Below are 12,819 nucleotides of genomic sequence, written 5' to 3' on the forward strand. Positions count from 1 at the left end.
AGTTTATAAAAATATAAGTCTCTATGTGTTTACTTGGTTGGGTCTGAGCAGCTGCGGGACTGGTGGGTGAGAGAAATTTGTCCTAACCCGTGGGCCAGGCAGGACCAGGAAAACTCTTGCTATACAGGGCCTGTAGTGGGTAGCCATTCCAGCTTTGATCTGGAAGTTCCAATCCCCATTGAGACTTCGGCAACTGTCACGCCTACAAGGCGGGGCCAAAGGAGGCACCTGGAGACCTGAGATCTGGATGGGCCAGCGCTCCCTCTCTGTTCCAGGACCCTGGATGGTGGAGGTGGGTCAAGCAGAGCTCCAGAGAACACCGCTGGACTGCGATACACCTTCCCCAGACCCCGCGACCTACCTGTCCCTTAACTTGTAAGTTACACCATTAAATAAATCTCCTTTTAACTACGTGGAGTGGCCTTAATAATTTCACCAATAAGGGCCCCCAAGCAGCCGCCTCTCCTTGACCAGGTCTCCACTCCTGGTGCAGTCCTGTGCAGTCCTCCTCAGGCAGGCACCTCTGCACCTCGGTACAGGTGGCACTGCCCTTGCCCTGGGATGGCTCGATGTAGAAGAGCAAGACAAGCTGAGACATTGAGCCCCTGCACACTGTACCAGGCATTGTGGGAACTTGCGGGAAGTAGGCTGTTGCTCTTCTAAGCAATGGATAAAGAGGTGAAAATGTGGAACAACTTGAAACACAGGTGCCAGGCTCTATTCAGCCATGAAGGAGGAAGCCAAAGTGAGTGTCTGCATGAGCTCCAGCAGGTTTATCTGTCAAAGAGAAAAGCGTCAATCTGGGAGAGTCCGCTCCCCGGCAGCAGAGCAGTCCCTTAAGAGAAAGTGTTGTCTTATAGCTGGGACTGTCTTTCAAAGATTTTTTTTCAAGAGGAAACCAAAATTGTGCTGCGGAGATGGCTCAGGTTATTGAAATAAGCATCGAGAAGGACAGTGACTCGTGTGCAAACCTGGGAAGAAGGCTTGCCTGAAGAAACTCCTACTCTCAACACACCCAGTGCTGAGGAAAGAAGAAACATTCCTGCAAAGACCAAGAGTACATTGGATACTGAGAAAAAGTTTGGTAGAATTCGAAGCAGTCTTCAGAGGTTAGCGCAGCACTACGGAGTCAGCTCCATGCAAGACATGGACAGTGTTTCCAGCCAAGTGGTCAGGAGCCGCTCTCTGAGGCAGAGGATCCAGGACACTGTGGGTTTGTGTTTCTCCATGACATCGTGCAGCATGCAGTCAAGCCTCTCTTTTCCAATAAAAGAGAAATTCATCTTTCTGAATTAATGCTGGAGAAATGCCCTTTTCCTGCTGGTTCAGATTTAGCACAAAAGTGGCATTTGATTAAGCAGCATACAGTTCCCATGAGCTCACATTCAACATTTTTTGATACATTGGATCCCTCACTGGTTTTTCCAGAAGATGAAGAAGATAGCCTCCCAGAGAGAAGGCAGTTTAGTATCGAGGAAGGGGTGGACCCCCTTCCCAATGCAACAAGCACACACATTTGAAGCTAGTGCACAGGTCAATCCATTGTGTAAACTGGAACCGAAGTTAGCCCCTGAGATGACTGAAATAAGTGGAGATGGTTCCGCAGTTCCACAAATGAATTGTGTCTCAGAAGAGAATTCAACCACCCTGTGTCTGCAGACTAGGAGGCAGAAGCAGCGCCAGATGTCCAGGGACAGCCACTGGCTCGTTAGCAGACAGGGAACTTGGAAAGTTCATATGTAGATCAATTACATGCACAGCCTTGTGCCGGATTTGCTTCAGATCACAGGGAACCTCTGTTACTGGGGTGTGATAGACCGATAGAAATCAGAAGCTCTTCTGGAAGGAAAACCTGAAGGCACGTTTTTGCTCAGGGACTCTGCACAGGAGGACTACCTCTTCTCGGGGAGCTTCCGCTGCTACAAAAGACCCCTGCACGCCCGAATGGAACAGTGGAACCACAACTTCACCTTCGAAGTCCACAACCCTGGCATGTTTCACTCCTCCACTGTCACGGGGCTTCTGGAACATTATAAAGACCCCGGATCTTAGCTGGACGATGGTGGTGCACACCTTTAATCCCAGCACTCGGGAGGCAGAGGCAGGAGGATCTCTGTGAGTTCGAGGCCAGCCTGGTCTATAGAGCGAGATCCAGGAAAGGCGCACAGCTACACAGAGAAACCCTGTCTCGAAAAACCAAAAAAAAAAAAAAAAAAAAAAAAACCCAGATCTTGCATGTTTTTTGAACCATTGCTTACAATATCACTGATTAGGACTTTTCTTTCTATCCTGCAGTATATCTGCCCTGCAGTGACCTGCAGGTGCACTATGTATGATGGGATCGGTTGGCTCCCTCTGCCATCAGTGTTACAGGATTTTTTAAAAAAGAGTATCACTATAAACAGCTGGTTGGAGCAAAAACCAGTCAAGGCAAAGTAACCCCTGTGACCAAAGTGCATTACCTAGGTCTGTTCTCATGTGCATTGGACAGTACACCCATAGGAAGCACAGAGTCAGCTGCTGGGACTTTTCACCCAGAACGTAAACCTAGTCATTAGCCTCTAACCAGTGGGATCTTCTGCTACACAGACAAAGGTGCCTAGAAACAACAGATGGGGTGCAGGTGTCCAGGGCTGTAAAAATGCAGCTAGTTGGCAAGCAGTATAGTTTTAAATGCCTGTGACGCCTGAGTGAGGCAACTCTGGAGCATTTGCTATGAAAAATTCTATTTCTTACTGAAGAACAAAATATTAATATTGGATGGGTATTTCAACAGTGTGACTAATGTTTGAAATTATTTTTTTCGAAGAATTTTTCTATAACCTTCCAAAAGTAGTTATGTTTGTACTTAACTATAAATCAAGCTTTGAAAGTCCAAAACAAATAAGTAAAGACTCCCTTCCTTTCAGAGGAAAAAAATGCATTTTTTTTTTTCTGGCCAGAGGGCATTGTGCAGTGTTGATGTGGTTTATGGTCAGTCTCCTTTTCTTCCCAGAGATAGACTCTCAAGGAAACCAATGTCTCTAAGATAGTTCTTAAAACTTAAGACTTAAAGGTTAGTAGTAGAGTCTTGTTTCAAAGCCCTCAGTATTCTTTTGTGATGAGCGTTGTGACTTCATACAGGCATGCGGTTGGATTTTTTTCCTAAGTTGACATGTGCAGTCCACATATTGTTTCATCAGAATTGGATCTTTTCCTGTGCCCTTGAATTTGTGAACCTGGAGTGAAATGAGACTAGAAGATGCCCAGACACATCAGATAATAGTGACTACACTGGTTGCTGATACTGAATTATATTAAACTATAAACAATCATTTGGACAGCAATATTTATCTCTTTGTTGTAAGCTCATAGCCGAATTACTTAAGTACAGTTTATAGCATTTTAGTGCAGTTAATTCTTCATAGAAAACCTAAATTGCAGATTTAAAGGTACTGTACAACCATGATATCTGTAAATAACATTACTTGGCACCTTTTTGTCACTTAGAATAGTACATAATATAACTTGAGTGACCGTTTCGGGAAGTACCATCAGATTCTAGTGTTGCTCCTCAGTGTCAGACTGAGTTCTCAGCTCTGTCCTAGACATTTGCACTATAGTACCCAAGTCCACTCTCATTGTCTGTCACTGTGCACTGTACCCACTGGTGAGCGCTTCTGGGTCCACGCCAGCTGCTGCAAGGGTTATTTTATGTCCCTCTGGCTATTGTCAGACTACTGAAAAGAGATGCTGTATTTGTGTGTAGCACTAACCTTTTGACTGCTAATGTCTGTTTCTGCTTGCTGTGCCTTGTTCTGGCTGCTTTTTTTGGTCTAAGAAAGTATATTTGGTGTTTGCCTTGTTAAAAAAAAAACTCATGAAAGATACCGTAAAGTGTAGTTGGACTTTCTTTTCAGCTGCCAGTCCCCAAATAATGACACAGAGACTCATTAATTGTGAAAGCTTGGCCTTCAACTTAGGCTTGTTCCCACCTAGTTCTTACAACTTAAATTAACCTGTTTCTATTAATCGATATTCTGCCACATGGCTCTTTTCCTCCATAATGACTTGCTCCATGGCTCACTGGCTTTTCCCGGGCACCTAGAATCATTTCCAGTTACTCTCTCTCCTCGGAAGTCCTGATTATTCCCTCCTGTCCAGCTATGGGCCATTCAGCTCTTTATTAAACCAATCAGAAAATGCCTTTCACACAGTATGATCAAATATCCCACAACAACAAATTGCTCTAAAACAATTCTTATCTTTTGTTTACCTTCAAAATAAACCTTGTAATTATACAGAAGGTAACAACTTGGTCATGCTCAAATACAGCTTAGAAATCCTCAAAGGCAAAGGGTGTGGTCATGAATGTTTTTAATCCCAGCAGTCTAGAGGTGCTTATAAGTGAATATTGGCTGTAAAGTAAAGGATAACCATGCTGCAATACATATACCTATAGAGGCTAGGTAACAAGGAGGGCCCAAGAGGGAATGCATGGATCTTCCAGGGAAGGGGAAATAGAAGAGGTCTCATGGCTAGACTGGGGGCAGGTGCAGATGGTAACATGAGGGGTTAGGTTGGGGAGTGAGTGGAGGAGGAGAGCACTGAAAGAGATGATTGGAAAGTAGGGGCACTTCATGGTCAGGTTGAAACCTAGTGCAAAGGAAACTCCCAGGAATCTACAAGGATGACCCCAGCTAATACACCTAGCAGTGGTGGATTATGGGGCATTTACCCATCAATCCCACAGCTCCCCAGAATTTTCTTGAGTGTGAGCAGCAGGAAATATTAGATAGAAGGATTTAGATTGTGGATATAAACAGATAGAAAATAAAGGATAGCCTCAAGAGGGCCTGGAACCTTTTCCAATGGGCCCCCAACTGTCTCTGCCCCAGGGTATTTATAGAGATGCCAAGGGGTGGAGCAAAAGACCTCCTCCCCCAGCACAGGCAAGCGTAGACCATTTCAGACACCTGCACTCAGGCCCATGGCCCTAATTATCCTCTATGTGAACCAGATGGGTAAAGCCACAAGGAACCTGAAAACGGGCTCCCACGGGTCCTCCTTTCTTAATAGATAAAAAAAAATAACTCATTAATAGCTTACAGAAATCTCCATAGCTGTTATACCTCCCAGTATGGGAGTAGAGGATGATAAAGATGGCATTTCTCTTTTGGATTAGGTCCAAGGTGATTACAGCAGTCTTTAGCTGCATCAAGCCCTCTTTAAACCAAAAACTCTTAAAGCAACTACAAATTTAAAGAATCCCTTAGCTTCATCATTACCATTAACAGCTTAACATAAATATTGCTACACATAATCATAATTCTCCCAGTCTTACAACACAAAGCAAACTCTTAACAGAATCATTTGAATTAACATAAATGGTGCTATATATAGTTAATGTTCTCAGTCTTACAACTTTAACTCTTAATAGAATCATTTGAATTTCTTGCTAACAGAACATAGGAAAAACTTCTGATGTATTCACATCAAACTTAAATATTTCCTTAACTCCACAAAACCAGGGTGCATTAATACCAATAGGTTAAGCATAATTTCTGCAAACATACATTCAACCTTAATTCACTCATAACTCCTCCTTTTCTTTATAATTTTTTAAACAATCTCAAACCTAGTTAGAAAACCCAAACTTTTCTGTTTAAACAGTTCCACTTGTAACACAAAACCAGTTCCGTAAGTAATTCAATTTTTACATAAACAGTTCCATAAAACAATTCATGAATCACCAGTTAATAAAGCATATATGCATAGATAAAATTGCATCTTTAGTCTAGGTAGAAACAAAAAATTTCTTCATTTAAACAGTTCCATTTTTAACCCAATTCCAGAAAACAGTTCATTACAATAAACTCAAAATTGTCCCATTGCAATGAAATCACTACTGTTCATTTCATTTCTTAAGTCCCAAAATTCAAATAATAAATTCTGGTACGAACCTTCCAAATTTGAAGAAATCCATAACAAAAATCTTTTTCTAGTTTTATAGTATTATTTTAAGTTCAAAAAGTTCAAAAAAGTAAATTCTGGTATCAGGCTTTCACTTCCAAATATGAAGAGACGTTTTACAACCAAAATTTTTTGCAGTTACCAATTTTAGTCCAAACAAGCATCTCTGCAACTTTTATTCTCAATCCAGAGACCTTTTTAGGTATGATAATATTTTAAACTGCACCATTTTTGCTGTTAGCTCAAGTTTTTCTGTATTGCATTGATTTTTCCATGGATCTCAGTTGTGGATGCCTTGTGCTGGTTCTGGCGTCCGCCATTTTTAGCTTCTTAGCGGCTTCTGGAGCTTTTGGAAACCACTCAGACTGCCTGCTTTGCAGTCTACTAGGACACTAACTTCTGTATCTCAGGTTCTTTCACCATATACATTAAGCATAGATTCACAATCAACATTTACACTTTTTCATAAACTCACATGTAACATGTGCTTAAGCATAAAATGACACTCAACATTTACACATTTTTACAAACTCACATATAACATATTAACATCTACTTATTTACACTCCTTAAGGAAAAATAGAACTACATTAGCATATATATTTCTTATTCACTTCTTATATTCATCTTATATTCATTCTATCTTATTTAAACTTACATTTACAACTAGCATCTTTACTTCTGACAAGCTTATTACTACATGTCTTAAGACTACCTTAGATACTTCTTGCAAGCTGATATTCTTAAAGGAACTCTATAGATCTATTTTACAAACTTATATAGGGCTACCATTACCATATATTTAACTTAGCAAACACCTAGAGATTTCTAACAAGAGAATAATTTCTACAAACTCACATATCTTTTCATCTTTTTCTACTTCTTACTCTTAATTATTATCACTATCTCTATTAGAAAGAGTCTCTTAACTAGACAGAAAGTATGTATATCATTTCTAAAGTTTAGAGTTTATAGTCAGCTTTGCTATAACAACACTGGGATTTAGTGAGTGTTGTCATAATAGAATTGTGATACTTGTTGCTAGGGGACTGTAACATTCTCGGGACGAAGCCACACCCCAAAGTTGCCAAGGTCTCTCGGCTGTTCCTGAAGCGGCAGAGATGCACTGTCACTGGTAAATGGTTTTTAACTAGAGATTGTCCCTTCACCCAAATTCATAATAGCTCCCCTAAGTGCTTCAATTCACACAAACGTTTCTATTACAGCAGTACTTTTGGTTTGTTCTACCGAAAAACTTCACTTCATGCTGAGCATGAAATTACCATATTTAGCTGCTGTAAAGCTCTTCGAAAAATAATGCACAGCTATTAGGTGATATAAAGTATTTTTCTAAAGGAGCTAGTAAAGCCAAAAGTGGCACAGCTCCAAACTCTATTTCCTCACTGTTTGCATTAACCAGTGACAAAACCTCAGAAACACTAATTGAACCACTTTCATCTGGTTCCTTTATAGGAACGTTATTGGAGCTGACCTACCTTAGTTTCACACTCCTTACCAGCCGCTCCGGTAATTACCCAGCTTCATTCTCCTCTTGTGAAAAAACACAAACATGACTCCATATTAAAACAGGATCGGGACCCTTCCATAATCCCGAGCAGGATCTTTCCATTTCACTTGAGCAAAAGTCGCTTGGATGCCACTGTGACAAAATCTATCTGCTGCAGACTGCTCATGGACATCCATATTCAAAAAGTTCAGAACAAAAAGAGCATGATTTAATGCATTATGTGGTGATTGAGGGTAAATTTCTTCCTTTTCTATTTTTATTTTTTGAAGTTGTATTTTAAGACTGCTATGAGCCCTTTCCACAATACCTTGTCCCTGAGGATTATAAGGAATACCTGTTTTATGTATGATTTCCCATTGGGTAAAAATTGTTGAAATGCCTTACTACTATATCCAGAACCATTATCAATTTTAATAGTTTTTGGTATTCCCATATACAAAAAACACTTCAAGCAGTGCATAATTACATGTTTTGTAGCTTCCCCAGGTTGTGCACTAGCCATTAAAAATCCTGAATAAGTGTCAATGGTCACATGTACATATTTTAATTTGCCAAATTCTGCAATATGCGTAACATCCATTTGCCACAGATGATTAGGAGGAAGACCTCGAGGGTTTACCCCTAAGTGAGGGACAGGAAAATATTTGACATACCCCAGATTGTTTAACTATTTGACGAGCTGCTTCTTTGGCAAGATTGAATTACTTTCTCTTAAGCTTTTGCTATTTTGATGAAGAACATGTGACTGTTGAGACGTTTCCACTTGGGATAATGCTAATATCTTTGTTAACTTATCAGCCATGTCATTACCCTCAGCTAAAGGACCAGGAAGATTGGAGTGAACTCTAATATGACCCACAAAGCAGGACAGCTTTCTTTTGTGAATATCGTCTTGAATTTGTTGAAATATTTTGACTTCATTGCTGTTAGTTCCAATATTTTCAAAAAAACTGTTATTATTCAAAGGAGTCAAGAACATAGATGTTCTTTCATGAAACATATCCTTCATTAGCTTACTCAGAGGAAAAGCACTTTCAGGATTTAGTATTTTCATTTCATTAGCTTTAACTCCTGATATTATTAGCAGCTGTGATATTTAGCATTGATTTCTTATAAGGAACTTTCAGGTGAAGTAACTATTCTTTTGGGTTTTTTGTTGTTTTTGTTTTGTTTTGGGGTTTTTTTGTTTGTTTGTTTTGTTTTGTTTTGTTTTGTTTTGTTTTGTTTGCTTTTCGAGACAGGATTTCTCTGTGTAGTTTTGTGCCTTTCTGGACCTTGCTTTATAGACCAGGCTGGCCTTGAACTTACAGAGATCCGCCTGGCTCTGCCTCCCCAGTGCTGGGATTCAAGGCATGTGTCATCACCGCCCGCCAGCAACTACTCTTTTGTAAGACAGATTTTCTGAAGTTTGTTTCCCGTCTTTAAAGCAGTCATTTCTTTTTTGAATGCCTGTTTCCTTGTCTCCTTATTAGATTTGCAAAGGAATTACTCATTGCAAGCAGTTTGTTCAAAAGGCAAAGAACTTTTAATTTCAACATAAATTTCTTCAAATCTAAGACAAAGTTCAGTGTGTAAACTGCTTTCCCTTGTTTTAAGGATTTTAAAGTGGCTTGTTTGTGCCAAGCGGTAGTGGCGTGCGCCTTTAATCCCAGCACTCGGGAGGCAGAGGCCGGTGGATCTGTGAGTTCGAGGCCAGCCTGGGCTACCAAGTGAGTTCCAGGAAAGGTGCACAGCTACAAAGAGAAATCCTGTCTCGAAAAACCAAAAAAAAAGTTGCTTGTTTGCTCTTATAGGTAGCTTTTTGTCTGATCTGAGTTCTCAAGAGGTAAGATTAAGCTTTCTAGCATTGCTTTGAAAAGAAACTTTATTCTGAGCTATAAAGTTTTTGGACAGTATCGCCATCTTTAGCTGAAATACTACATTTCCCAGAATTCATTTCTCTTCATCAGCTTACTGTTACGAGCTAGTTTATGGACTCCATTTCCCATAATTCTTTTTGGGTCCGGGAGTCAACCTCCAGTTCTCTTTTACCAGACTTGCTTACAAATTCTTGCCTGGGAGGTTTGAACCAAGTTTTTTGCTTTTGCAACGGGAGATTTGAACAGGCATTTTACATTTTCAACTAGGGGACATTGGGAGATTTCTGGTCTCTCCTCAGCTGGCTTCAACAGGTGTTTCTCCTTCATCAGACACAGGCCCCAAATCAGAACTGCATCTGCCTTGTTAGCGGGCATTGAGGCTGGCATTTCTGATAGCAACTTTCCTCGGGGCTTGTGCTTGCCTTAGCCAGTCAGTGAAAAACAAAAACATTTACCACAGAGCTTTTCCATAGCTCCTTTCAAGAGATTTTCTCCCACTGATTTTATTCTCATTTTGCTTGTTCCTTCCTCCCAGATGCAGAGCTTCAGATATCTCAGGCTGCTCTGTTCCTCTGCTAGCTGCCTTTGGAGGTAGTGGCTTTCTTCCCCCCAATCTGCCTCAAACTCTTTCTTAGTAGCTTTCACAGGTCATGCATTTTCTGGGAAGGAATCTGTCCCTTCTCCATTTCTTCAGAGAGTCAGTTCCCAGTTTGGTCTCAGTTTATGCCCTTTGCCCCAGAAACAGTTTTTGACACTAAAGTGGTGGCTTTCCCTGCTACTAAAAGTAAGGGCTTTTGTCCATTTCTGTTTTGGGAGTCTGTGTGGTTTTTGTACAGACTGAAAATTTAACAAGAGGTTTTTGCCATTTCTAAACTCCCATTAGGACAGGTGTTTTGCCTCATCAGGCCTTCACCTGGCCCAGTCCCCCAGTGGGTTGCATTTGCTTGTGTGGGTGCTCAAGGACAGAGCTTATGCCAGAGGCAGTCACCCCTTCGGACTACACTCCCTCATCTCACCGGGAGTCAGTTGAAACAGCTTTTCTCAAAAGATGCTTTCTCTGACAGAAAAGAAAGCTTTACTCCTGGATAGTTCTGTTCTGCCCTGGCTAGGCTCTTTCCCCAGACAGTGTTCTGACTCAGCAGCACAACTGCTTCAGACACAGTTCAGCTTTACTGTTTTCCCCGAAAGGTCCTTACTCTGATAGGAAAGCTTTTCTCAGATTTTTTTTTTTTTTTTTTTTTTTTTTTTTTTTTGCAGCTGTGGATACTGTATAGCCTCACCTATCAACCTAGGACTTGTAGGAAAGCGGATAACTGTGCCATTCCCCCTGGCTTTAGCTTTTATGTTCATTACCAATCTTCCCCTGGGTCCTGCACCTTTCTGTCTCAGCTCTGTGTACCAGAAAGTTTGCAACTGCAGGAACCCTAGTATCCCCGAAATGGATTTTAACTCAGAGACACTGGCCAGTCGCCTCTGGTTTTTTGGTCAGAAGCGAGGATACAACGCATTGCTTCAGAGGACCTTTGCATTAGGACGATTAGGAGCACCTTTTCACTCTGAAACGCTCACTCAGAAACAAAACCCTTGATGCCTCAGCTTGGCTGTAACTGAAAAGCTTGGCTTTTTTGCTTTTCTCAGGTAAAAACAGTTTCCTGCCCTATTGAGCTCTTTGTGGCTCTTCACCCTTACTCTCCAGAGTGTTTCCCTCAGGGGACTTTGACCCACTGCCTTTTACTGGCTTGAAGAGACAGAGCTTAGAAGAGGTTTTTAGGAACTTGTCCCTGCCTCCTGTATTGCAGGGAGGATTTTTAAAGCTTGAAAGAAAACTTAGAGAGGTTTTGCTGTCTTAAGAAGTTTGTTGTTTTCCCTTAGAGCTAATCACAGATGGTCCGCATACTAATATCTTCAGGTGATTCTAATTTATCCTTCTGAAAGAGAGTTCTGAAAGGCTTTAGTTTTTAAGTTTGAGAGCTTTTGAGAAAGATTAAAGCTTTTTAGAGAGATTTTCCCCAAAATTTTCCAAGAAAAGCTTTTAGTTTAAGAGAAAGATTTTTTTCCCTCAAGAGAGAAAGACCAACTTTTCCCAAAACTTCCCAACTTTAAACTTTTTGGCTTTTTACACCCCCATTTTTTCCTCAGGGAGAAAACACTTTCTCCTGCTGCTTGGACTTAGCATTTCAGCTGTCCCCAGGTCAAAAGCTTCCATAGGAAACTTCTTCTTCCCCATAAGCTCAAAAAAGAGCTTTTTTACTACCTGTAAAGCCCAAAGGATTTTTTTCCCCAGTTTGTGTTCATAGCCCCAAAGTTAGTAAACTGGAGAGTTTTTCTGTCTAGTTGCCTTACTTATTTTTTCTACACGATCTTACACTTCTCAGTTTTTCCTACACTACATTACTACACTATGCCTTATATTTTTCACAGATAGAAATTGAGAAAGGGATAGAAGATAGAAAATTTTGACAGAAGAGAATTGCGCTGCAGCATCGGACAGTCAATGCCAGACAGCCCTGGGTTGGGGTGGTGGTGGAAGTGAGGTGATGGGAGGAGAGGAGGAAGGGAAAAACTACAGATGGGATGTAAAATAAATGAATAAATTTAATTAATAAAAAATTAAAATAACAAAAAGTTAGTCCAAGGCAGATGACCAGAACCTGGTACAGAAAGTTTCATCTAATAGCCCTGATGTCTGGGAGCAGCATTATTCACTCATGTAGGATACCTCTGTTCAAAGTTTTTAAATTATATTTACTGTTAACTTGTAAAATAGTGAGATTTCATAAAGCTTCTTCACACATCCTTCCTTTTGGGTAACCCACCCACTCTTTCTTCTTTCTTCCAAGCCTATCCACAATTAAGTATCTAGCACACAATACCCAATGCCCCATTCTTTTAAAACACATGTGTTCTACTACCCTCTCTTAACATAACATTTACTTGAGTTACAAAATGAGAGATTGCCATGTAGTTTCTTCATGGACATCTCATTTGAGTTGACCTTTCCACAGTCCCCTCTATTCCCCACACTGTAGTATGTATTTGAACCATTCTACCCCTAGTATTCCCACTCTCTAATTCCATATCACCTATATTCTACTATCCACCCTCTCTTCTTACATCTCTCCATTCATTTCTCCACACACAGCCTTACATAAATACACAAAATAAGTTTGAAGTGAGTACCCACATATTAAATAACCCATGTATCTGTTGATGGATATCTAGGTTGACTCCATATCCTAGAATACTGTCAATAAAGGAGCACTGAACATTATGGGCAGGTGCTCCATGATAAGATAGAAAATCCTTAGAGTTCATGCCCAGAAGTGATTGCTGTGTATCACCTTCCTCTTAGAAGAAACCCTTCAATTTTGAGGAAACTCCCTAAAAACACAGGAATTTAAAAGAAAGGTAAAGGAATGGGATGAACAGAGTTGAAACAGTATATCCAACTGAGAAGCTCCCAAAGCTCGGAAATAGAAA

General features: G+C 40.6%; 1 pseudogene; it reads left to right on the forward strand.

The window, feature by feature from the left end:
- Positions 1–666: 666 nt before the first annotated feature.
- Positions 667–10,571, forward strand: LOC128124431 (suppressor of cytokine signaling 5-like; annotated as a pseudogene).
- Positions 10,572–12,819: the final 2,248 nt, after the last annotated feature.

The sequence above is a fragment of the Peromyscus californicus genome, unplaced genomic scaffold, assembly GCF_007827085.1.
Source record: "Peromyscus californicus insignis strain IS unplaced genomic scaffold, ASM782708v3 Scaffold_4__1_contigs__length_199733344, whole genome shotgun sequence".
NCBI classification, from domain to species: Eukaryota; Metazoa; Chordata; class Mammalia; order Rodentia; family Cricetidae; genus Peromyscus; species Peromyscus californicus.